This window comes from Engystomops pustulosus, chromosome 6 (genome assembly GCF_040894005.1).
Source record: "Engystomops pustulosus chromosome 6, aEngPut4.maternal, whole genome shotgun sequence".
NCBI classification, from domain to species: domain Eukaryota; kingdom Metazoa; phylum Chordata; class Amphibia; order Anura; family Leptodactylidae; genus Engystomops; species Engystomops pustulosus.
In genome coordinates this window covers 154,931,056-154,946,115 of record NC_092416.1, presented here as the reverse complement: position 1 = coordinate 154,946,115, position 15,060 = coordinate 154,931,056, and positions in this window count along the sequence as shown.

The window sequence follows — 15,060 nt, the reverse complement described above, 5'->3', positions numbered from 1 at the left end:
ACATACAGACTGCATTGACTGCTCTGTATTGGTCTCAGCCTTATGATGAAGAGATTCCCATCAAATTGATTTTTCCAGCCGAGCACTAAAACAGCTCATGGCGATGGGGAAGTAGCTGGTAAAAATAACATCTCAATTAACATATTACCCTGTGATGATGAATTCTGTTTTTAGCTGCTCTATAAATACTCTACGTATCCGAGCTTTCAAAGAAAGAGAACAAGCTGAAATAACAAGCCTCCATCACCATAACAATATCATGTGAATTATTACTATTACTACTATATTCTGTAACCAGAGATGTGAGAAACACAGAAAATCAATAGTACGTGGTATTGATACTATTAGCTACTTACTGTATAGCGGCCACAGGTAGCGGTCACACCCATATGTTGGAACACATTTTGCATTGGAAACACTGCCCATCATCCTAGATATATGGTATGATTTTAGGGGCAACATTGGAGTAAATTGTGACTAGGATATGGAAGCATGGGATCTAAATTCTCTTTACCTCCCTGAGAAGTATAAGGGCCATTGGCAGACTATGTCACCCCTCTACCTGCTTCCTTATTGGAGGTAATTGGGCAATTGGTCAAGTCAAGTTGACATCTACCCATTCGTCTTCTGAAGACACTGTTATATCCCAAATAGGTTCCTTCTATAAGACATATGTAAGGAAACTTTTTTGGGGTTTTCCGGAGATTCCAGTGGTGGTGGTGGTGGGTGGGGCAAATAAAATCATCAAAGTACCCTGCTCTGGCCCCCCCATTCCCATGTCGTTCTGGTAATTCCGGTTGAGGGTTAAAGGGACAGGCTTTGGGTAGTGGTCTCCTTGGACCTTCAGACATCACTTCCTTTGTTGTCCAAGGTCTTTGGCTACACATTAGCTGAAGCGTGTCCTGTCAGATCCCTCCCTGCCGCACTTATGGCCTGATGCAGGTATGAAAACTGATAGAGCAGAGTACATATGCTTTATTTTATTTTGCCATCCTTGCCCAGGACACCACAAGGTTTTCCAGAATTCTTTGAAAACCATTATAAGTGTAACGCTTGTGTATGTAATATAGGAGTCAACATATTTGATGATATTTATTCAACCCTGGATTCTACTGTTGCTTTCTCCATCTCCTTTGTTGGGTCTCTCCTAAAAAGAAAGCTGATATCTGCAGGAAAGTTGTATGTATGTCACAGATACACCCCATCCAATGTCCCCATTGGGGGCAAGGGTGTTGCAGTGCCTGTTGGTAACTTACAAAAAGCTTTTGTAAACAGGCATTTTAGGATAGAAGTTATGGTGGAGGTGAATGAAGCAATGGAAGCAGGTATGCTTGTGATGGCCCGCAGGATGGAGCATTACAAATGAATTCTCTCTAGTTGGCCTCCTGGTGAGCTAATGGAGTCTGGCCAACTCTGTTAAGCTATACTAGATAATTGTAGCTGGCTGCTGCTGCTAACATCTAGTGCATCCCCTTCACTATCTGCCTGCCGCAGGGGGAACCCTCCACTATATTGCGGTCGCTCTTTCTTCTTACATCCCCTCACTGGCCCCTGATAAGAGTGGATAAGACCTGTTCACCTAGAATGAGCCACCCGGGACACAATACTGGCGCTAGGCCATGCTATAAGACACTGAGGTACCAGGGAATCCAGCTGCCCAAACTGTTGGGGCTGTACAGGAGCACAAAGGTGGGGGCCAAGCTCTGAGGAGTGAGTAACACAGACAAGTCACATGTTGTTTTTTGAAATGCATCCAAACCAAAGCCCAGCCCCTGTGACTACCCCAGGATTTCGTCAGGGTGCAAGGTAAGTTATAACACACAATTATATTGTAATGCAAATGCTTAGAAAAGGCAGAAAGGCAGATGTGCACTGCTGGTGTAATGAGCTTCTGCAACCTGTCTATAGTGAAAATGAGGTCCTTGGTGACAGGTTCCTTTTAATAAATAATAAAAAAAAACCATAAAAAACTCTAAAGTGAAAACCAAAAACATGGTCTTCCTGACGACAGTATGTACTCATCCATTAATATTCAGTGACTAGACTCGTTTTATCTGCCTGGAAACATTGAATTAGACCAGTTCAACACTGATTCATCCGGACATCAAAACCTCTTGGAACACAAACTCGAAACGTAATGGCTAAAAGTATCAAAGTGAAAAAGGTCAAATGGGATTAGCCACGGATCACACCTCTTGTACACAGCCATTAGCAGAAGAGAAAATCCAAGTGTCCCCTTGGAGACAGCAACTTAATAGAAAGTAGCCAATGACTATTACACTGTAATATGGAGTAACTTAGTAGGAGGCAGATGACTGAAACATAAATTACATAACCCCCCAGAAGAGTCACAGTCCTCCTACTCTGATCAATCACTCTGAAATCACTGCTAAAATAATGATCTGCAAGTTACATTACTGCAGTTACAGATACTGCCTCACACCACTGCTTGATTCACAGCCACATTGTTCAGTAATGAAGTATGATGTCCCCCATGCTGCTATTGCTTCTCCTACTATGGTTGTGCTAAAGAGAGATAGAAAAACGGGACTTTTAATTTCTGTGTGTATGTTATGTACAGGAGACATCATAGGAAGTGGTCTATGCCGATTCTGTAGCTGAGTTCAGGGAAAGTGAGCTATGGAAGAAACAAAACTGCTTATGCACATGAAATGTGAAACAAAAAAGTTCCCAATGGACTGTCCTTTCCACCTGCACTTTAGATAAAGAACACATAAACATAACTAAAATATGAAGATTTATCATATCATCAGGCTTTCTACAAGACTTTGCATCTGGATGTTCACAGTTACATTTTTCCCTATTGCTGTATAATGTCCTCCATGCTGCTGCTTCTGCAAGTTTGCTACAGAGAAATTGGAAAGTTTATCTTCTATGTGTGTGTTCTGTGTGCAGGAAACATCATAGGAAGAATGCAAATAAGTTTTCCAAGGTGTTACATGGAAATACCTCCTTTTGCTACCTTAAAAAGCAGCCCCCTTATCACCAAGTATTGTTTTCCATGTAACACCTTGGAAAACTTATTTGCATTCTTCCCAGAATTCCCTAGTCGAGCATCTATGGCTTTAAGTCTCCACACGCCTTTAATGTGGCCTTAATTGGCAAACTCTCCATAAGGAGAACACCTACTGTCTGACCCCAGGAAACATCATAGTAGTTATTCTACTCTGGAGCAGGGGACAAATGCAGCAGTGTTAGAATGATAGCATTATTGGAAACCTCTGATAACGCTATCTAGCACTTCTGCGGAGTACAATAGAAATAAGAGCGGTTCGGCTTATTCATGAGGTTTGGGGGGGCGTTCCGAGGCGCTGCCTCTACCCCGGACTGCCGAACTCTCTCCATAGCTCGGTGGTGACTTCCAGCCCCGCCCCTAATCCCGCTCACAATCCCCCCTCATGAATACTCCGGACCACTTTGAGAGTGGTCCGGTGTTTCTATTGTACTCCGCAGCGGTGTTATATAGCGTTCATTGTAACGCTGCTGCGTTTGTTTTAGCACTAAGAGCTTCTTACTTTAGTAAGCCCCTAGTGCCAAATTTCTGGGTGACAGGTCCTCTTTAAAGTTTTAGCCCTTTAATAAATGTTCTTATGGTCTATTTTCTTTCTGGGATTTTTATTTCAAACCTTTAAAACATAGAAACATACAAGATGTGGGCCTGATACATGTTTGTATGTTCTTCCCATGTGTTTTTTCTCCTGGTAACATGTGCAGCTAGGTTGTTTGGTATGTAACAGATTGTGATTATTGAGTATGTCTGTGATAGAGGACTTGTGTTAAGACAAGCAGGGGTGGATCAAGACCACCGTGGGCCCTGGGCTGTTTATTATAGCCCCTACAAGTCTGGAATCACATCTTTCATATGGTACCAGAATCAAACTTCTTGAGGAATGGAGGATGAATCCCTTCTACCTGCTTTTAATATGTGGTTCCAGGACCTTTAGGGGACCTTCTAAGGTCCTAAAATGGCTGTTGTGTAAATGTGTATTGAGAGCAGAAACAGATGTACAAGGATTCATTTGTGACGGTCCTTCTCATTATAAAATTTGGTGGGTGCTTTGGGTCTTCATGGGCCCCCTAGAAGGCTGGGCCTTGGGCTACCGCCCCATCCGCCTTTATTATAATCCACTACTGAAGACAAGAACTAGTGTGAACGGTGACGAGCTCTGCACAGGGCTGTGCAATGCGTTGAAGTTATATAAATAAATCGTAGATTTTCCTTCTCTTCTATGGTAACACAAACACATACAGAGGAGAACCTTCTTTTCCAGAGAAGGGCTATTTGTTGAGCATTTGTTGAGTTTTTATTCAGTTTGGACGTCGACCAAATGCGCATCAATTATGGAGTCAATAAAGATAAGGGAATCATGCAGGGAGGTATTGCAGGTGTATAGCTATTCAAAGCTGCCCTCACTGGAATGTACTTCCCTCCTGGAACGAAATATTGCATTCCCTTCTAGCTGACAGATATATATGTGAAAGGAAGCAATAACCTGGGCAGGATCCTACCGACAAAACGCTAAACGTGCAGATTTTTTTTCCTTAGGGACATTACTACCCGAGTGACCTTTGATACAGTGTTCTCTGGTTGCACGGCCGGATTTCACAACGTTTTAGCTTTGCTGGAAAAGTAAATGACTCTGCCATGCTCTGTGCAAAGCTAGCCATGATGGCCAGCCATATTCTACATGGCTTTCATGATCATTTTTGGGCAGCCAGCAAATATTTTGTTCAATTGTATCAAAAAAGATGTCCATAAACTGGCCTCATCCATCGTCTACACTACAGGGGTAGACAATACTATTTATCATTGAAGGACATTTTATAGTTCTGTTCTATAAATTTAGCTCATAGTACTGCCCACTTGACAATAAAGAGCCTAAGAAACTAACGACAATGACTGTTGGAACCATGAGGGGTAGAGTTGGAGCTGGAGGAGTTGGTGGAAGGGTCACTTTAATGAAGGAGGGTTTCTTTGTGAAACCTGACAAAGTTTGGAGGCCAGTTAGGCTACATGCACACGATGTATGCCCGACGTCCCGTAGTACGGCAGGCATACATCGGCGCTGCGGAGAGGAGCAGGGGATGAGCGCAGCTCACCCTCGCCCCTCTCCATAGGAATATACAGCGCTCGGCGCCGTATCACGTAGAAAGATAGGATATGTCCTACCTTTCTATGGGCTACAGAGCGGTACGGTGCCGCACGTGAGCTGCACCGTACCGCTCCCGTACAGGGCCGTGAGCCATAGAAGTGTATGGGGGACGTATATCGGCCGTATATACGTCCCCCATACATGTGTGTGAATGAAGCCTTACTGATTCATTTTGTCAGGAAGTGCAATGTAATACTTTGTCGTGATGGTTATTTAGTACCAAAACTCCAACTTTGTCAGAAAAAACTTTCCCTGTTGACTTGTCAACTTTTATGGACATGTAGCAATATCTCCTTTCTTTGGACACTTCTTTGGTCTATGTATTAAATATGATGATCCAAGTTTCATCTATAAATTCAAGATGATTACAAAATCCCACAGTTTCCAGCTGGTCCCGTGTTAAAATACCATGTGACAACCAAAGTTCATAATGATGAAGGTTCACCCTTCAGCTATAAAAGACCTTGGTTTCTTCTCTGTTGGACCTTGGTACCCATTATTACTTGTCATACCCTGGGCCACTAGACAATCCTTTGGTGGGCCAGTCTATCCCAGACTTGGTCTTACATGGTTTGTGAAACAACCACTCCATCATGCTTATGTCAGAATTGTAAAGTCTGGAAACCCATTTCAATTTAAAATCTTAAAAATAATACATTGTCCCCAATAGCTATCTCTAGGGTCTCTGCTATGTATTTAGCGCTTAGCCTACGATAGTTTTTGGATATCATGGCATGTATAACATATCTGTGAAAAGTGAATGTTTAATCCAGTTTTGCTGCTCCTTCAAGTGCTCTAGGGGGAGGGGGGTCGTTCAATCTGAAGAGCTTTCTGCTCTTTGTAATGAACTGATCCACAGCCTCTCCTCTTTTCTCTGAGTGACTGTTGTAAGTATCCAATCAAAATCCTGATACAGCTCCTACTCTTAGCAAATGGAAGGTGCTGTGGAACAGTGCAGAGAGCAGAAAGCTCTTCAGGGTGAAAGCGGAGTCCAAGCACTTGAAGAGCTGGATTATAACTTTTGTTTTCACAGCCCTGTTGCTCCTACTAAAACCCCACCTTTTTGACAGTGGAATAAATAGAGCACAAAAGTTAAAGTATGTTTATACTCTTAATGTATTTTTAGTAGAATTATTACCGAAGTTACTATTGGTCCAAGAAAGGTACAAAATGTTCGCTAGTTGACAATGAGACAGTGTTTGCGTGACATTGAGTAAAACGAGAGAGCCAGGAAGAGGCAAAAAAGAAAAGTATGAGCAGGACACAACAAAGGATGATGAGGATTGCTGGTAATTGTGTGTGACAGAGGCAGAGGAGCAGAATCTGTTTACTATCTTCTGGGAAGAGAATGTGAGACACAATTACAGTATGATGAATCCAACACAAAGGATGTCTCTGACAGTCTCAGTTGAATGGACTTTGTTTTCAACCTGGTTGGCTGAGATCAGTGATTACATTGACATCTCTAAACTAGGCCTGTTTGCAAAAGTGAGTTTTGTCTGATGTACCCTGTGCCAGTCACTGCGCTGGATGTCTCTCTCCACTGTGCTTAACCATCCTATATGTTCTTCTCCATCACTGCCCTTTCCTTGCTCCTTACTCTGCCAATGATGTCAGACTCTGATCTCTGAATCTCAGAATTAACCAAACTCAATCCAAAGACGATTCTAATGGTGCACCAGTTCTCTAGAATGCTCTATCCTGGACAATCCACAGTTTTAGGTCTTCCCTGAAAAACACATATTTTTAGGCAGGTCTTTTGCGTTACCTAAAACATCTGGGAGAAAAATTGTTGATATTATTACCTCTCAAATGCTTGGAATAATTTTGGGAAATATGCAAATACATTTTCCAGTGGGACAATGAAAGCAATGCCTCTTTTTGCTACCTTCTAAGGCATCCCCCTTAACATCAATCATGACATTCAGGAAGCCTAATAACATGATGTGGGAATAAAACCAAACCGGTATATCTATTCCAGAATAAACAGATTCCCAAATGCAGACAGAACTGTTTCAACCTGGTTGGGTCTCTTTAGTACAGTGTAGGGAACAGGTTTGGCTGAGTGAGAGACTATTTACTAGGGTCAGGATATAAGAGTTAACAGTTTATTATCTGATAAATGTTGAATGTTTGGATCAAGGTTTTGAGAGGTCCTGTTTTACATTTAACTCTAGGGTCCCATGGTAATATGTTACGCACCTCAGAATTTATAGGATGGGGGTTCAGCATTCAAGGTGAACCAAAAAAGGGGGTGCATTGGCCATTAGCCTTCTCGCAACTCAAGAAGGATCTAACTAGCTTCTTCTTACAAGGAGCTCCCCCTGTAGGCCTCAAGCTGAAGTGGAGTTTCCATCAAGCAAATCATGGGAAAGGTTACTTCATGTTATCTTAAAGACCCCGAACATTCCACATTTATCTCTCTGTTCTATATCACAGTATATTTAGAGATCCCAATGTTTATGCAGCATATAACATTTTGTTTTCAAAACAGCCGCAGGTCCCTAGGGCTAAATTTCCTGGTGGGGTCCTCCATACTTAAAGCCAAATCTGATCGCTTCTGCAATTCCTCGTCCTTCTCAACTATGTCCTCGCCCCTATGGGAAAATGCTACCGTTATATATATATATATATATATTCAGGATAAGAATCCGTCTCTAAACTCCACTCTGTGAGTTTTGGAACCAGCACAACTTCCTAATTGTTTTTCTAATCAGTAATGATCTCCGTAACAATATGGAAGTTTAAAGGTTAACAGGACGGACTCCCCAAAATCTACCTCTTTCAGGGAGTAAAGAAAATCACTTCACACCTCTCCAGAGACAGCCTGAACTTATTTTTGGCAAAGTTCTTGTGACCGCAGCGAAAATTACTGTTTTAAATAAACGGCCTTTTCACATTAAACTACAAAGATACCACGAGGATCTGAGACGTAACAGGGAACAGCTGGACGCCAGGGATCTGGGTGGCCAGAGGATGTGGAAAAACATAAGGAGAAAGTCATAGGTATCAAAGAGATGGTATCATTGAGAGGAGATGGATTGTGGTGTGAACAATATTGTATTTCCTTGCCTCTTCCCTACCCCTAAGCTTAAGGTCCTCTAGGTCATGACCAAGCCTGGCTCCATGTTTTTTGTTTGTGCTATTTCTGATGCTGAATGTGACACCAACCGATCTGATATTGAGAATCTATCTTATGGATAAGACATCATTTTTGACTTGCAAGCCCTGACGTTGATCTACCCCTAATCCTGCCATATAGCGTGCCCATATAAATAATGTACCCCTTTTTGGCCTCCACTTAGTATAATGTCCCCTTCCTGCCACTCATCCCATAGTATAAAGCCTCTTTTACTTTTGGCCCCTACTTAAAATGCCTCCTTTTCTGTAACCCCTCTCCTTACAGGACATTTACCACCAGTATGAAAGATTGTAAACCATGCACACTGACATACTGGTGTGTGCCCCGTCTGTCAGGTTCCCTCTTCTTTTAGATTCTTATGCCCTTGAGCCTGAGGGGCTCTGGGCTTAATTAATAGCTATGGTGTCTGGAGACCTTAAAGCTTATTTGCATAAGTTTTAAATCTGCATAAGAAGCTAAAAGAAGAGTGGGGCACACACCAGTATGTCAGGGTGCTTGGTTTACAATACTTCATCCTGTTGGTAGATTTCCTTTACATTTGCCCCTTTTCTGTAGCCCATCCTTATAATGTCCCCTTTTCTGTAACCCCTCTCCTTAAAATTCCCTCTTTTCTGTAGCTCCACCTTAAAATATCCCCTTTTCTGTAGCTCCTCCTTACAATGTCCCCTTTTTTTGTAGCACAATGCACCTTTTTTGCCCCTCTACCTACCATTATATTCTACTCTATTGAAGTGGAGACACAGCTCACATGGCATGCCGACTGTAACCGCAGGATAGACCCAAAATTACTGGACTGTACAGCACAATCAGCGATTGTTTGGTGATATATGTTAGGATAATATATGACAATGATGCTTGTCCGGGTCCCTATAGAGCAGTGATGGCGAACCTTTTAGAGCCTGAGTGCCCAAACTTCCACCAAAAGCGACTTATTTATTGCAAAGTGCCAGCACAGCAATTTAAGCGGTAATTTATTTCTCCTTGTTCTTTGACAACTTTCAATCGTTCAGCCCCCTAAAGACACCAACCAAGTTGAAAGGAGGAGGGCAAATTCTTCTATCATTGTAGGAAGATTCTGCAGGAAGATTCTTTGATTCCTGTCTGGTGAACTTCATACTGGGGAGATGGCCTGGGTGCCCACAGAAAGGGCTCCGAATGCCGCCTCTGGCACCCGTGCCATAGGTTCGCCACCACTGCTATAGAGTATTCAGTCTAGTTGTTTAATGTCTAATGTCATACAGTCAGTATTTTAGGGAACTATGTGAATGGGGCCTAATGAATAGCTCCCTATTATCTAATACTACAAGTGAAGAAGCCTCCATGTTATAGTGTCACGTTGGTTTTGTGTAGCACAATAATACAATGTGGCACCAATAAAGATGCCCAAAACATACTGGTCCAAATTTACTAAACACTATGCGCAAGTTTTCTGTCAGACTTTGCACCTTCTTTTCAATGCAAACCCCATAAGATGGCAGCCATAGTGTCCATCAAAACCAGTACCAGAATCTTCACTGGGATCATAACTGGGCCACATGTAAATGAACGGAAAGGAGAGATAGAGAAAATGAGAATAAAAGAGTGTGTATAGTAGAAAGAAAGCAAAGTACAGAAGGAACTGACAGATAAAAGGGAGATGGTGCGAGCGGAGGGATGAAAGGAGGAAGGAGGCTAGAAAGGAGAGAAGGCAGAATTTCTGAAAGGACGGCTGTGATGTTTGATGTGGAGCTGCGTTACGGAACAAATAAAGAGTCTCGCTGCAGCTGTTCCCTTCTCCTGGCTCCTAATTGTAACATCACATTCCCAGAAACAGCGTGATGTAACGATCTGCAGATTCTAACGCCGTGTGCAATGTGCTGCAGGCGCTCGCTTACACAGTCCAATAATCTGCCCATCTCTATTTCCATGCGTCCTTCCACACAGAGCGGCTATCTATGAGAATAATCTTTCATTAGTATTCAGGACAGGGATTTCAGTCCAGGACAATACAATCTGAGGTCACATTGGCCCCCGGGACAGAGGATGTAATCAGCGCTTAGTATGGAGAAGAAGCGATCAATGTTTTATACGCGTTTACTGGTTGGACCAGTTCTGAATGCTGCGGAAATATTCCTGGTCCATAAAATATGTACAAGACCCTCTATCATACTTATTAGCACTGGGGACCCCCTACATCACTAGAATGATGGTCCTAAGCTCCCAATTCTCCCAAAGCACAACTAAATTGGGATGAGGTCAAGCAATTTGCCTTTGATTCATTGACAGTGATGGTGGTGGTCTCAGAGATGAAGCCCCCCAGCAATCACACAAGTTACCCCTAAACCCCTGAATAGCAGATGGTATAGATGTTGTGGTATAGGAAAAAGCATCCTGGACTGTGCTGAACACCAGTTTTCAATTAGATGGATTCTATCTTGCAATACTTGGGTGGACCTCCTATATTTACAATGCAAATATTCCGATCCTGGACGTTACATTGCTTTATATGATATGTATATTACAATAGGCTCATACTTTTTTTCTTTTCTATTGTTTATGTTCTATCTTCTGTTATTGACCAGATTTGCAGTAAACCGCTCTGACAACTACAAAGAGAACGGCGCTGTCTGGTCCTGTTCTATTCTCTGTTTAGTAGCTACTAAGGCAGAGGATTCATGGGGGTTCTGGGTGTTGGACTTCTACCAATTTTATTTGGAGCACCTATTCTATGGATCATATATTTAACCCTGAAAGAATCTTTAACGAGAATGATATAAATTTCGTGGACAATCCCTTTAAGGCCTATTTAGAGTTGTACACAATAAGTAATGGGTAATAGGATTACCCATTTAATGATGATGTAAAAGGTATTTTCCTGGAGACCTTGTATGTCTTCCTGGCGTTTCCTAAATAACCGGATGGAAAAGTAATCGCCTATGTGACTATAAGAATTTGTTCTCACCTTGTGGAGAGCCATACACATGTATTAGGTTCCTGCGTGCACCGCACATCCCATGTAATTGTCTCTGCGATGCTTTTACATGCTATGTAATTGGTTGTGCAATGCTCTGCAGGTCTCTAGGGGTCCCGAGCTTCCTCTCAGCTGTTCCTTAGCTGGCTCCCTGCTCTTCCATGCATGAGAGGAGGAGGAGGGGGGTTGACTCCTGTTTTGTGACCTCTTCTCTCCGGTGCTGGGGATGTGACAGCTCATACAGATGCTGCTTGTCACCTCTGGTTCTGCATGGATCCACCAGTTGTCACCCACGCACTCATCACACAGAATGACGCCTTAACCCTTTGGACGAGATGTCGTCGGACCACCGGCTGTGAACTGGTTAAGTCAGGCAGCCATAACCATTCATGAGAAAATTAGGAGAAATACCAAGAATTCTATCAAGAATGGGTCATTGTAATCGACTATTATTTATGATAATTATCCACTTCCTCTAATAATCTGTGTGTCCAACAAGGACCAGCTGTCCTATCTGCAGACCCTTCAAGGATCCGCATTCTGAGGAGGAATAACATCTTGCCTTCCAATTGCTTGGATCCAGATTGTGTTGTAATTTGGCAGACACATACTAACTAACCCAACCCCGATACTGGAGCAATAACCCGGTGACATCCAGAGACATTCTCCCACACACTGGTTCACATACATCAGTCAAGGGTTTTCCAACCACGTGGCCACACATTATCAGGAACCACTTAGTGGTAGGTCTAGTCCCGGTACATGTTCCATTTGGAAGCGAAGGTTGATGTTTCTGCCAAAGATAGGGTGGTCACCTCTCAGTATATATCTCTTTGGCGCTCACATTCATTATTATGTGGGAACTTGTTGCCATATTTTATATTTATTACGTTAGGGTATTTGGCGGGGGAATATGAGATCATGTTCAGGAATACAGATGGTCATGTGAATAATAAATTCTTCTGACAAGTTGGCCAGTTGACTTGTTGGTGATCTCTATGTAACATTCTCATGTTTACAGAACTTTACATGGTGCAATTTCTGACCAGGGGTGCAGCTTGGGCTCACCGGAGTCCAAGAGCCTTAGGTTGTCCATAAGTTGTCTCTACTCAATGTAAAGACAACATTACTTAACGTAATACATTAGGGTCGGGCAGCTTGGTACAGATTTCCCATCGGGGACCAGCAGCTTTAATTCACCGCTCTACCTCTGATCAATGTCAGATTTTTTCACCCACATGAACCACTGATACAAAACTTACCACACTTATACTTGTTGGCCAAATTAACCGCATGTACACACATGGAGAGGGATGGTTAATGGAAAATGGCCAAAAAGTCATGGCCCTGGTTGGTTACTATAGTCATGTGATGTGAAATGATGGTGATGTCATCACCATGGCAGTTTCAACTGGGAATACTGTTGGAATATTCCATAAAAAATACCTATCCATAGATAGATCTTTCCACCCAAATAGTAGTCTATGGCTAGAGGGAGAAGGAGATTTAAAGTGGTTGTACAAGTTTGATTGTTACCCACTATCCAGAAGACAAGGGATAACAATCTTGTCAGTGGTGTACAACTGCTGGGATCTTAAGAACATACTGCCCTCCATCACGAGAGCGGGCACTAAAGAAGCAATTTCCGACGCTCCCTTAGTATTCATTGGACTGGCCGGACGCATGCTCTACTAAATAGTGAAAAACAGACATCCCGTCTTGTGATTATTGGGATCCTAAGAGCCAGATTTCCTCTGATCAGATAGTCAAACCCTATTGTGTGGATTGGGGAAAACAATCAAACTTGGTACAACCATTTTTTTCTGTTAACAGGGCTGACTGCTTAGTACTTACTGGCGGACTACTGACTACTGTACTTAGAAGTCCCCATCAGTCCATACACTTTGAATGGAACATCTGGGTGTGAGAGTGACAATCACATCGTTCAAACTCCCCCTTGTAGACATCATGCTATAGTGGAACGGGTGTTTGGGATTCCTATACTTGTGATCATGGGGGGTCCAGCATGGACTTCAATGTCTTCATACATTTTTTAAATATTCCATGTATAGGGGAGAACATGTTTTTGTTGGACAATTCCTTAAAAAGTTTCTTTCTTTTTGTGACGTTCTGCATGGTAGTTTTTATAAATGCACCTCGTTCTGAAAAATCCCAGTAAGTCAGTTGTATACATCCCGTGTGATGACAGAGGCTTATCTCCTAGGGGAGCACAAGATAGGGGTATGTTGAAATACAACATACAGTACTTGGTCCATCTATCTTGCAATGTCAAACATTAGTAAAAGCCAATCAAAACAGCGGCGTCAGGCGACTTTAACCCAATGAGACTTCTGCAGTGGTAAGAAACACAAAAGCTCACCAAATATTTGGTACAGGCGGCAGCTCAGGGTCGGTAGTCCAGGAAGGATCTGAGTATTTAATTACTATGTTGGTGACTCCGTATAGGGGGTAATGCAAAAAACTGCAGATTGGACTCTTGAGATATGCTGGCAAGGATCATGTGTCATGGAGGAAAATAAAAGGAACATGTTCGTGTTTTTATTGGAATCCGATCCCTGTGGCAACAAATGACTTAAGAATGGGGGAAAGGGGGACTCCTCAACCTGAGATTTTTTAAAAACTGTCCTATCTGCAGGCAGCATGTTATAGAGCAGGAGGAGTTGAGTAGATACAATACAGTTTTTGAAACATTTTGTAATTTATATACACATATACAAATATATATATATATAAATATATATATATATATATATATATATATATACATGCTCCTTTATATTCATATCTTGGTTATGTTCTATAGAATGGTTATGTTCTATAGAATTGTTTCCCCTAAATCCCTTCCTCATCCAATCCCTACCCTTCCTTGGTTGAACTTGATGGACAAGTGTCTTTTTTCAACCGTAGAAACTATGAACTATCTCTTTGTGAATAATACCCTTTGTAAGAAGCGGAATGTGAATCTCATTTGCTCAGTTACTTTCATAGACATAATCCAGTAAAATATCTGTATGAAATGAATCCTTTCACAGCTGGAGATCCGTGAGCGGCTTGCTATTTGCAGATATTGTATTGTTGGGTATGAGGCATTTATAAATATCGGCAGTGGAAGCAGATGGATTTTAAACAGTGCTGGCTGCTCAGGGGGTTTACAATTTTATCCTCGGTTAAAGCCGTTTAATTCCAATATTTGAAGGCGTTGAAAGCAGCAAGAAAAAATTGCTGAGTTATGGAAGCAGCAACATGACAGCAGCGGGTTCTGTGCTCTATGAATAATTATAACTATATGGTTAACCCTATAATATTAGACAATGCCTATCACTGGGGCATGCACTAGGCTTCAATCCATGCAGTCGTAGTACATTTAGAACCTAGACATTGAGGGGCCATGTAGGGCTCAGCGCAGAAGAGACAGGTAAGAATAGGCTTGTGTGTTGTTTGGGACCTGACAAAAATACTTACTTGGAAAAACCCAAATTTTTATACTCAAGCATTGTGCATTGTGATAGGAGGATGTTGATAAAATCTCAAGACCCACCAGAAAAGACTCTTTTCAGCCTCTCCAAGATTTGGCTAATAGAGTTCTGAATCCACACTACTATTTCGGTAATATTTGGAAGCGCGATTTCAACCCATTCAACAGCTGAAACTGCATATTCCTTATGGAGCCAAGAATTTGCAGACAGTCCACAATTTGCGGACATTTTTGGAATCAATTCCAGCAAATTTGTTTTCTCCTTTGTAAAAAGCAACATGATTGATACCACCCAAAA